Below are 13415 nucleotides of genomic sequence, written 5' to 3' on the forward strand. Positions count from 1 at the left end.
CTCCTTTTTGGTATGGGCGTGCGCTCGGGGGTCGTCCGAGTTTTTGCTTGAGCACACGGAAGTGGTGTGCCCAATTCGGGAGACTCTCCACCACGAGTGGTGGGTATCTCGGCTTTTTTGTAGCCGGATTTTTGGCGGTAGGCTTCTCTACGCTTGCTGTTGTGGTGGCCTTCACTGGCCTGGTGGCGGGCTCCTTTTCTTGGACCAGCGCCTTTGCGCGGAGCGCACTGGCGTAGTCCATGGGTCTTGCCTCTGGACACCTTCTCTTCAGCTCCGTGGCGTCCTCTTCGGACGACGTGGAGTGGCTCCTCCTGAGCGCGTTGGGTTGCACGTCGATTTCCATGCTGTGCACAGAAAGAGAGCAGGTGGGTTTGGGTTGCGTTACACGCATACTTGCCAGATGTTCCGGCGCTGGCTTGACTTGCACAACAACGCTACGTGTTGGCATGTCCGGGGTTGTAGTGGGCGGCGCTGCGGTGCTCCCGCTCTCGTCCTCGCTGCTCGACTGCTGGCTGCGACCTCGCGAGAGGTCCACCTGCAGGGACGGCGAGTGGTGGGGGCCGGTGACCGGTCGGACGACGCGATGGTGTGACCGCGACCGGTCTCTCCTTTCGCTCGTCGTTGGCGACCTGGAGTGCGTCCTGCGAAATTCTCGTCTGAAGATTGCTACGTCTGAGTCCTCCTCTGGACCCATTACAGGTCCAGATTTGGGCTCAGCGCTAGTCGGCCGGCTCATGCTGCGGATCCCGTGAGGGGTCGTTAGCGAGCAACGGCTAACTATGTACTGAGCGAAAGCTCGGTATGATTTGGTATTCCGCCGCGAATTAACGCGGTTGTAACAAGCAGCGCGCCAAGGCACACTGTTATTACAGGAAAAAGTCTCGGGTCAGAGCTGAGTAGTGTAGTGCACTGCTCGGCTGCTAAACCAAGACTGTTATCTGTTCAAAATCATGGTTGATCGCAGAGCATTTTATGTGAATAGTACCTTTACAGTTGCTTTCTTTGATACCTACTCCAGAGATAATTCCATGATATCTTCGTCGAGGTAACCCTAACAGTTGTGCGGCATTTTCAGTGATAAGTGACGTTTGAGAGCCCTGATCTAATAAAGCTCGTAGGATGATATAGGTTCCATCTGCTTTTTGAACCTTGAGCTGTGCTGTCGCTAAAAGTATTTCCGGTATTTCGCGTTGTAGTGACACGTGCGAGTTACATCGCGCGGACTGTGTAGGTTCGTATTTCGAAACGCCGCGTAGGTTGAATGAGTTCGTCGCTCTGACAGAAGGCTCAAATTTCTCGAATGCTCCATGTAGTAAGGTATTATGTGCTTGATTACATTCACGGCATCTTTTTCTGAAATACATGCCTTTCAATGATGGCAATAGAGACAATTTTGGCATAAATTATATTTCGCTACAGTTTCACGTTTTAGCGGTTGCGACATGTCGATAAATTGTTTGCAATGAATAACTCCGTGTGCATCCGATTGACAAATAGGACACTTGAAAAATTTTGCAACATTAACGTATTTTCTTGGTAGAGATTGCGAAATTGCTCGTCCGGTGTGTTGAAATAGTTGTTTATTATTATAATTATTTGATTTATAATACTTCGGTTAAAAAAAAATGATTGATGATTTTGCCCACCGTTTCGCGTAATCAGCTTGTTAAAATGATATTCTTGTTTACAACGTGTCGGTTCCAATGTAGTAATCTTACTCTCCAAAAATGATAGAAATTCTTGTAGCTTAGGTACTGTTGCGACTAACGCATCGGTCGCAGACTTGCACTCGGCAGCCAATGGGCGAGTGTGACGTCGTGTCTGCAGTGATGGGGGCCCGGGTATATAAGGCCCCGACAGGCCACACTCGCTCTCTTCTCCTACATTTTCAACATTTAAAATTGTAATAGTAATATACGTGGTCTTGCTCCTAAATTAAAATATATTAACCAGTCTATGGATTTTTATTACGTACCATCAAGTGGTCCTTCGAGCATTTTATTTAATTTTACGAGCGCCACATATTACCCATACAACTGGAGCCAGCAAATCTCATCGTGGAACCAGCAAATCTCACCGTGGACTTCGGACTTTCATCGTGACCCTCACGTTCGTCAGCCATTGAAGGACGCTTAGAGGACAAAGGATAGTCTACCACATGGAGTGAGTCCGTTCCAATCCTTTCTTATCCTTTTATTTTCGTCTAATATAGTTCTAGACGAATAAAACTTTTCGATATTTTTAGTAAGGTGTGCTTTTTCGCTAATTTTATAAATTTTATAATACACATTGCTCACCTCATACGCTTATAAAATATCATTCATGACTATTTTTCTTCCTTTTACATTCATATTTGCTTATTCATTTCTTATTGTCATTCATAAACAGGTTTATCTATGGTTTTTTGCCCTTTCTTTTTTGCATTATATTTGCCCTTGAATTGCCGGCCGCACCGGTACTTTGTTATCTTAGATCGTGCGTCCACGTGCTATTCATTAGTGCCGGCTTAGCTGTTGTGCATTAAACGCATCCTATTTAGATTTCATAATGTCTTCTTTTAAAGATCTCATTAAAAAACGCAGTACCATTAAAGCTAAGCTAACACAATTTTCTAATTTTATAAATTTAATTAGTGGAAATGAAGTTTTATCCCCCGTTCAAATAGCCGAGTTAAAGTGCCGTTTAACAAAAATAGATGCATCATACAGTGATTATGATACATTACAGGGTGAAATAGAAGTGTTGTGCGATGAGGGTTCGGAGACCGATATATATGCGGATCGGGAGCAATTCGAAAGCATGTATTTTAAGTGGGTTTCAGTGGCACCCACCATGCTTTCTTCCGACAAAGATCATGGTGTCTCTTCTCGCTGCGGGTCTCCAACAAGTGTCTCGACAGAATACAGACACGACTTCGTAAGGCTACCGAAAATTGATTTACCCCATTTTGACGGCGACTATCAGCACTGGCTCGAATTCAGAGATACGTATATTTCTTTAATACATAATACCAATAGTATCAATAATATTTATAAATTTCATTATTTACGAGCGGCTTTAAAAGGTAATGCAGCAATAATCATTCAAAGCTTAGACTTAACTTCTTCAAATTAGCCAATAGCGTGGCAATTAATTTCAGATAGGTTTGATAATCCACGTCTATTAATCAATAACCATATACAGGCATTGTTTAATATTGAACCGATTAATAGGGAATCCAGTCAAGCCCTTGGGCATATGATTGACGTCATGAATAAAAATTTACGTGCTCTGTCATCTTTAGGAGAACCCACTGATCATTGGGACACGTTAATTATTTACATATGTCTCAAAAATTTGACTTCAATTCTAATAGACAGTGGGAGGAGTTTAGAAATGGCATTAATGGCGCACCTACTTTACAACAGTTTACAAAATATTTGTCAAACAGATCAGATTTACTAGAAACTATTAATGCATCCAAATCAAACCAAAATAAATTTTCACGTTCTGAATTAAATAAAAATAAAACCTTTGTTGTAACTAATAATAATAATACTCAATTAAAAAATAAAAATAACATTTCATGCCCTTTATGTTCGCAATCACATTATTTGTTTTCATGCCAATCATTTCGCGATTTAGATATTGAATCACGTAATAGAAAGGTGATCGAGTTTAAAGTATGTAGGAATTGTTTACGCCCCGGGCATTCCTTTAAAAATTGTAACCTGTCCGGGTGTAAATATTGCAAATCTAAGCACAATACACTCATACATAGGGATACACAGCAAATAAATAAGACAACATCTAATAATATCACCTCAGATTCCTCTTCTAGTAACACATTGCTTGAAAATCATGTTTCTCTTTCAAGTAAAACAGATGATTACATCTAATGTACAAATAATAATCAATCTGTTGTATTGCTATCCACAGCCTTGGTGAGAGTGCGTGATGCGATGGGTAACATCCACACAGCCCGTCTTCTCTTGGACAATGGAAGCACGTCGAACTTTATATCCCAGGGTTTGTGCGACAGGCTCGGTCTGATAAGGCGTGACGTAAGCTCCACTGTCTCAGGTATTAACGGTCACATTACCCTTGCTTCAGAGATTTGCGACTTAAATATCGAGGCTTATTTCGGTAATTATAAATTAGATATTACTTGTTACGTTTTACCCGATATTACTAAATCGATGCCTTCAGCCTATTTTGATAAAAAAATCTTATCAATACCTAAAAATATTCGACTAGCTGATCCGTCATTCAATATTCCTTCAGCTATTGATATTTTAGTTGGAGCCGAAGTATTTTGGAATGTCTTAGGTACCGAAACAATTAACTTAGGTATTAATAAACCAAAACTTCACTCATCAAAATTAGGTTAGTTATCTTCTTCTCCTTGCCGACTTGAGCGTTTTGTTAGAAATAGATTTAGCGAAATACAGAACAATACCGTAAATGGGACGTGGTGCTATGTCCCGGCTAAGCAGAATTCTGCCGACCTTGTTTCCCACGGGGCGAGGGCTGAGACCCTCAGTGGTTCTAGTTTATGGTGGACAGGTCCTGAATTTTTAAATAAAGTTAATATAGAATTTCCATCATCTCCTAATCATCAAATTTTTCAAACAAAATTACATTCACAGCCCGAAATTAATAAAACAGACATAGCCAATCAATCAATAATAAACTCATTAATAAATAAAATATCAAATTTCAATAAGTCAATAAGAATATTTTCCTATGTACACAGATTTATTTACAATATTAAAAAAAAGAATAAAATATATACACAATTAACATTTACAGAGTTACATTCATCTAAAATAAAATTAATTATATGTGTGCAATTAGAAATGTTTAGTAAAGAATTCCATTTACTTAAACGAGGCCACACCTTACCTAAACGTAGCAAATTATGTTCTCTTTCTCCATTTATAGATAACGAAGACATCATTCGAGTAGAAGGTCGTTTAAAGAATTCAAACTATGAATACAACATTAAACATCCCATCTTACTAAGTAGTAAACATAGATTAACAAAACCTTTATTTGAAATGTATCACATAAACTTAATGCATGCCGGTCCTCTACTTTTATTGGCTAATATTAGTTTGACGTACTGGGTTCTAGGGGGTAGAAATCTCGCAAAAGGTGTAGTTCACTCTTGTGTTAAATGTGCGAAATTTAAATCTTCACCTGTACAGCCTGTTATGGGTGATTTGCCTAGCCATAGAACAAATTTGACATTTCCTTTTTTAAATACTGGCGTAGATTACGCCGGCCCAGTGTTGATAGCCGATCGAAAAGGTAGGGGTACACGTCTGATCAAAGCTTATATTTGTGTGTTTGTCTGCTTTGCAGTAAAGGCGGTTCATTTCGAGCTTGTTGGGGACCTCAGTAAGGAGGCTTTCCCCGCAGCACTACAGCGCTTCATAGCACGTCGTGGCAAACCACAGCATATTTATTGTGATAATGCATCTACTTTTGTAGGCTGTTTTAATGAATTGACTTAAAAAAATCCGTTAAGTTTCACTTACACAGAACCCTCAAACGAGCACACTTAACTTACGAAGAAATGTCTACTTGTTTGGTTCAGATAGAGGCTATATTAAATTCCAGATCCCTAACTCCTTTCATCTGACCCGTCCGACCTAACCTGCCTTTCACCGTCCCATTTCCTTATTGGACGGCCACTTACATCTGTACCTCATTCAGATATTAATGAGAAAAATGTTCTCAGACTACAGCGTCACCAGAGGCTGGAATTTCTCCGACAGCATTTCTGGCGCCGATACTGCAAGGAATACATAACTACACTGCAGCAAAAACAAAAATGGCAAAGGAGCAGCGGCGAACTCATGGTGGGCGACATGGTTCTGGTCAAGGACTCCAGTCAACCTCCCCTATTGTGGCCATTGGGGAGGATTGTCAAGATTCATCCTGACGGCAGCGGAGTTGGCAGAGTGGCGGAGGTACTGACGAAGAAGGGGACGGTAACGAGGGCATACAATAACTTATGCCCCTTACCTATACATTGACAGCGTCAATCCCCCGGGAGCGTGTTGCGACTAACGCATCGGTCGCAGACTTGCGCTCGGCAGCCAATGGGCGAGTGTGACGTCGTGTCTGCAGTGATGGGGGCCCGGGTATATAAGGCCCCGACAGGCCACACTCGCTCTCTTCTCCTACATTTTCAACATTTAAAATTGTAATAGTAATACGTGGTCTTGCTCCTAAATTAAAATATATTAACCAGTCTATGGATTTTTATTACGTCCCAACAGGTACGTCTCTTGGGTTCTTCACGGATGCTACATATTCTTTATGAGTATCAGAATCCAATTTCTGACACATGAGATAAATGAGAAGTGGATCCCACGAGTCTACCTCAATGCCTAGGTTTTTGATTGCATTCAGGCTTACCGAAATATTGTCATGGATCCTTTTGATACGACTGTATGAAGATTGCTGCGCTACAGGAATGCTGAGCATAATATTGATATGAGAATTTAAAATTAGTTTTTTGTTGTTAAACCTGTGATTTAAGATGTCCCAACAGATTGAATAGTTATCAGATGATATAGGTAAATGAAATGTGTCTTGAGTGACATACAGAATACTGTTCATTTAGTAATACTAACAGAAACATGGATAAGGAACGAATCAGACGCCAAATCTTTTAGCTTACTTAATTATAAACATATTTATAATTACCGTTCAGATAAGAGAGGTGGGGGTGTTTCTATTTTTATTCACAATAGCCTTCAATATGATATCCTGGAGAGCATATGCGATAGTGACGTTCATTATCTATGGATTTACCTTAAAAAATATTCTATCAATGTTGGTGCTATTTATAACCCAAGTAGAAAACATTTGTTTACCTTTCTAGATAAATATACGATGCAATTGGAAAACAAAAAACGTAGTATCGTCTTTGGCGATTTTAACATTGACTTGTTAAGCAAAACTAGAGAAACTTCATACTACAGGGAAATATTACAAACAACTGGCTATGACATTCTGAATAAAATAGACATAAAATATTGTACTCGAGAGACAGAAACAACTAAAACTATATTAGATCATATCTGTTCAAATATGCATAATGACAAATTTTATATTTCAATAATTGATTCGCCGTTATCTGATCACAAACAAATATACATGGAAATGCCTAAGTATAAACATAATCCCCTGCAACAGACGTCATATGAGGCAATAAATTACTTAGCATTACACGAAAGTGTAAAAAAAGATATGCTAATTAACGAAGAACAAAATTACACTACTTTAGAATCTTACATACTGGAAAAAATAAAAACAAATAAAATAAGAAAAATCAAAATATTAAACCTACCCCAGAAGGACTGGATTAACAGAAATATTACAAATGGAATATATAAAAGAAATCTTCTATGGAAGAAACATAAGAACGATCCCACAAATGTAGCATTAAAACATCAATTTTTAACCGCAAGAAATAACTTATACAAATTAATTAGAAACACGAAACAAGCATTCTACTTTAGTTCCTTTAAAAATTGTAATAATGACTCAAAAAAGCTTTGGGATTTAATTAATAAGTTAGCTAACAATAGAATTAAAAGCGACTCATACCCTCCAACATTAATTGTATCGGGCAAAACAATTCACAACGGCAATGATATATGCGAGGAATTTAATATGTTTTTTTCATCGATTGGCTCCAAACTGGCTCAAAAAATACCAAAAAATAATCCAGATGAATACGTTAACACTATGACTTACATAAATGAAAATCCTAAACATATAACAACACATTTTGAACCTTGCACTGTCAAAGAAGTTAAAAATATCATAAACTGTTTAGACAAATCATGTAGTACAGGTATCGACGGCATTAACACAAAATCACTTATCAGCATATGCGATCTTATAGTCAAAAATTTAACAGATTGTATAAATCAATGTTTGGCTATAGGGACCTTTCCTAATAGTTTAAAAATAGCAAAAATAACTCCAATATACAAATCTGGACCAAAAACTGATCCGAGTAATTATCGTCCAATCTCAGTATTGCCTGTGATTTCAAAAATTTTTGAAAGGGTCATCTATAGGCGCCTTATGACACACCTTGAGTGTTTAAACTTCCTTTCTGCACAGCAATACGGTTTCCGTCAAAAATCCGGAACAGTATCAGCAGTCATTGATTTAGTGACTAAAATCAGCACAAAAATTGATAAAAAATACTTTTGTCTTGGAGTCTTCATTGACCTTCAGAAAGCTTTCGATACCGTTAGTCATTCCTTATTGCTAGCCAAGCTAAAAAATATAGGCTTGTCTGGACCTGCTTACGACATATTTCAATCATACTTAGAAACTCGAACACAAGTTGTAAAAATAGGTACACCGGGTTACACAAGCAATCCCCAATACATAACCTGCGGTATTCCCCAGGGATCCGTAATAGGGCCATTATTGTTTCTAATTTACGTCAACAATGTAACAAATATTAACCTAACTGGACATATAACACTTTATGCTGACGATACGTGTCTTTTTTACTTTGGAAAGGACCTAACAGAATTGGTTGATCAGGCACAGAAAGATCTACAGCAATATACTACTTGGTGTCAATGTAATCTACTAACAGTTAACGCGAAAAAAAGTTCTTACATGATTTTTAGTGCGAAAAATAAAAAAATACCGGAAGGCATAACACTACATATTAATAACGAAGTACTTCGTAGATCACACCAGGAGAAGTATCTTGGCCTAATTTTGGATGATAAATTAACATGGCGACCCCACATAGCTCACGTGAAAAATAAACTTACACAATTCATTGGAGCACTAAGAAGAATGTCTTCTTGTGTCCCACCTAAGATACGACCGATGCTGTATAATTCGCTTATAAAATCTAAACTAACGTATTTAATAGAAGTCTGGGGCTGTGCCGCAAAAACTAATATCATGCCACTGCAGCGTGCACAAAATAAAGCTATCAAAGTTTTGTTCAAATATCCCATATTAACATCTACTTCTGTAGTATATAAAACCACCAAGATACTTAACCTTGAGCAAATGTACACCGTAAACATATGTATATTAATTAAAAAAATGTTATCTGAAAACATTCATATGCAGACTTCTCTTACCAAACGGGAATATACACACAACCTAATAAATACTCACAAACTAGCACTGACTACAGCGAGAACAGGTTACGGTAAAAGAAACATTTTACATGACGGTGTCATGAGATACAATAAACTACCAAATGAAATAAAAATGTGCGAAAGCATTTCTATATTCAAAAGTAAATTGAAACAATACATACTTCAAATGTAATGCGTAAAATCTAAAATAAATCACATCGTTAGTTATATATTTAAAAATTATAAAGTCATTCGTAATTTGTTTTTTTTTTTTCTCTATCAAACTACCCACAATAAATCAAAAATATAAACTACACTAAAGCTAAAATGAATAATACATATTAAACAAATAAATACTTTTATAGTTTAAAATAAATGCGAAGCCAAAAAAAAAAAAACAAAAAAACAAAAAAAAAAAAAAAAAATTAAATAACTTCCTTGTTGCTATCCAACCCTTTTTTGAGTCATTACCAATTGATATTCTTACGGTCGAACTATTTGTTACATGTTTAACTGCATTATGTGTAAAATTCTATACTCATAAGTGAACTGTAATGTTCTTGAGAAAATAAAGTTCTTTAAACCTAAATGTTGTATAAGTCTCTCTGCTTCGCCCTTGACTTTAGACTTCAGGAATTGCATCTTCTGGGCGCTAGAGATTGAAGGGTTGCTATGAATCGTTTCAGTAAATAAATCCTTGAACGAATTCCATTGATGATAACTGCCGGAGAAAGTTGGTATTTCTATTTGCGGAGTAGACTGATCACGATGCGAAACTGACCACATCTTTTTATTGATAGATTTGATAGCGTCATTGTAGGCTTTTTCGTACTTGAAGAACGCAGCTTCGTATCCTGGGTCCCTACCCCCTAATTCGCCGTCTAGTTCCCAATGAAGAGAGTCGATTGCAGACCAACGAGTATTTAATATACGTAACAGGTGATCGAACTTCTATTTTTCTGATACTGTGTCCAACATGATATTTTTAATTGTATGTTCGAACGCTTTAAAGTTGCTACTTTGTTTTCTAAGTAACTCGTCTGTTTTGCTAGATGAGCCTTGATGAGCTTGGCTTGTTGATTGCTGGCCTTTCGGCACACCTAAAGGCGTTGCCGGTCTTACCAGAGGAGGCAATGTATCCTTCTTTAGAGGTTCGTAATTTTGTATAGCAGAGCTGATATTAGTGAACCTGTCCTTGACCATTTCATATTGATTTGATGTAAAATAAGAATGAGACTTATCACCCAATCCACACAATTGAATATTGATAATGATGATAATGATTGATATTCCTGCCAGTAATTGTCTAAAGTTATTAACCGACGTTTGATATAATCAGCATTTTTGCGCTCCGCGCTGTCCTTTTTGAAGTTGCTGTATAGTTGTTCTATAGCCCCAAAGGTTAGCTCTTGGGTTTGCAGTAAATCCTCCATGCTTGTCATCGTGATATAAGGATAGGAGGAGGTAAGAAAAGTATAGAAAATTAGAAAGATCTTACTTGAATTCTCTCGATCGCTGAAACGACTGGGAGGTAGCTAGTGGATATGTCTGCCACGCAGCTGTTATTGATGATAAAAGATGATGTACGATTTCCTTGATAACACACACTTGTAAAACAGAGTCACGTTTTGTCCACGTAGTCACTGAATCACAATAAGCTCGAAGGACCAAATAAAAGGATGTACGGTCCGTACAACCTTTTAGTGATAGTTGATTGTAGAGTGGAATGAAAGTCTTTGATATATGATATTGATTGATATATTGATTGTAAGTAAATAAGAACTATATGATATAATGATATGAGCGCGCGCGGTATGATTGCTAGCCGTACACGAACTGCTGAAATAATGTGAAAATGCTTATGCGGCGATACATAGCACTGTACGCGCTGCCTGGCTCGTACATATCCGCTTCTATAATAAAATTCCGCAGACATTTTTGACTTTGCCGTTTCATAGATTCAAGTCAATTGTAAAAAATACATTGGTAAAGAAGGCATATTATTCGATACAAGATTATATTGATGATAAAAAAGCGTGGAGTTAATGCTTGTTGACTTCCAGGCAGGAGACATACCAAACATATATAATTGTATTTAACAAACATGACTGTATTTTTAGATATTGAAAAAGAGTAACTACCGAGTTTCTTGCCGGTTCTTCTCGGTAGAATCTACATTCCGAACCAGTGGTAGCTTTACTTTAAATAGTTTGTTAAATGACGATTCAAAAGTGCTTGTAAAAGCCTACTTGAATAAAGTATATTTTGATTTGATTTGATTCTCGAACTTTTAAGAAAAATGTTTTTTTTTTTTTTAATTTCATTGTAAGGTTCCAACGTTAATAAATGATGATCGATGTCAATGAAAATGTTTTCACACGGTGTATATAATTTTTTCTTTTTGTTTCAATAAAGTTCCTGAGGAGAATGGCGAAAAGTCATCGAACTCAAACTCAAATTCCTTTATTCAACATAGAAGCATTACGCTTTCTTATTGATGGTCATATTAAACACTACCACCAGTTCGGAAAAAGGAACACCCTGACCTGAGAAGAACTGGCGAAAGAAACTCAGCGGGTCTTTTTTTTTTTTGTCAAATTAATTACATACATAATTGTAGATGAATAGAAACAGCCAAGAGGCGATCGTTTCATTCCCAAGGTGTGCAATCAAACATAAACTCACTAATTGTACCTTTTACCTTTCGCACACAAGCGTTCCTTAACAATTTTTTTAAATTTGGTAACAGAAGCATTTTGAACGCTTTCTGGGATCCTGTTGTAGAAGCGTATACCAATGTATACGCTTCTACAACAGGATCGGCAATCCGCACAAAAGAGTTACTGACTCTATGCAGTCCAGTAACAGGAGTAACAAGATTGTGTTTGTTCCTTGTACCAATGGTATGAAAATCACATTTTCTCATAAAAACATTAATGTTTTTCCGTACATACAAAACATTACAGAATATATATTGAGAAGCAACAGTTAATATCTTAATCGAAACGTCGAACCCTAATCTTTGAGGATTTTGTTACTCGAATGCATCGACTTTTTTTCCCCAGATAATAAATAATATTATACATATTATTTTTAAAAACAATATGGTACACGGGAATCTGTCATACATAAATAATGAATAAGCCAAGTTGTAGGTAATGAACAAATTTTAATTATTTTGATATTTTTCTTGTCATCAGAGCCGCTGCAGGAGATGATGGAGACACGGATACCCATTCGGATACAGCCGAACCGTGCATATTTTGTAGAAAGCAGTACAAACGACCTAAGCGGCGAAAAATTGTCGTGAACAGAACTACAAATTACCCATCATTGAATGCAACTAAAGAGTACTCTACGAAGATTGATGACGTTACGTTGTTGACAAAAATGCACGACAAAATAATGAACTGCCAACCTATCGCGTATCATAGGCTCTGCAAAGTTTTGTATCGGAGACGTGCTGAAACTTTGCTGAACAACAAAAACACGGAATGGCATAAAAATCGCGACATGCATGCGAAAGCATTCCAGAAATTGTGCATTTAGCGATAACGTAGTAACACAAAATTTGCTGATTCATGAATTTAAAGGAACTGGAGTAAATAACGTGGATATTTTTGATACGTATCATATTCCAAAAAAAATATTTGCGCAGAGAATGTTCAGATCAAAAATTATACGGATCATGTGCAGTAGTCGACTACTACTTGCTGCGCATACCGTGTCGGTTATCAACAACCTTCATGAAATCCAAAGCGAGTCTGTCCTTCAAACGGCTGCTCTGCAAATAAGGTCGCAGATTTTGAAAATAGAACAGCGTAAACTTTGCATGATATTACCACCGAGGACTTAACAAGGGGAGAGTGCGAGATACCCAAGTCTCTAATAGAATTTTTCCAAACTATTTTGAGTGGTTGTAATTATCGGCGGAAGAAAAATCCGAAAACGGAGTTACGCGCAAATTCGATAGTATCGGATCTTATCTATGCGACTACCGCTAGAAAAATCATGTTTTCAAAGCATTACTCTCGGTATAACATTAGAATCTCTGACAAGTAGCAAAAAAGTTTTGTCGCTTATAAACAAACTTGGACACAGGCATCTTATACGAGCGTAGGTAGATCCGAGCTGTGTCTTACCAACGTGCATTTGAGGGGTGATTTACATACCGGTGTGGCATTCGACAACTTCGATAGGTTTGTTGAAACTATTGACGGGAAAGATACGCTCCAGGACATGGTAGGAATTATTTACCAGGATGTCTGTGAAGATGTTGAACAAGAAAAT

This window comes from Vanessa tameamea, chromosome W (assembly GCF_037043105.1).
Source record: "Vanessa tameamea isolate UH-Manoa-2023 chromosome W, ilVanTame1 primary haplotype, whole genome shotgun sequence".
Classification (NCBI taxonomy): Eukaryota; Metazoa; Arthropoda; class Insecta; order Lepidoptera; family Nymphalidae; genus Vanessa; species Vanessa tameamea.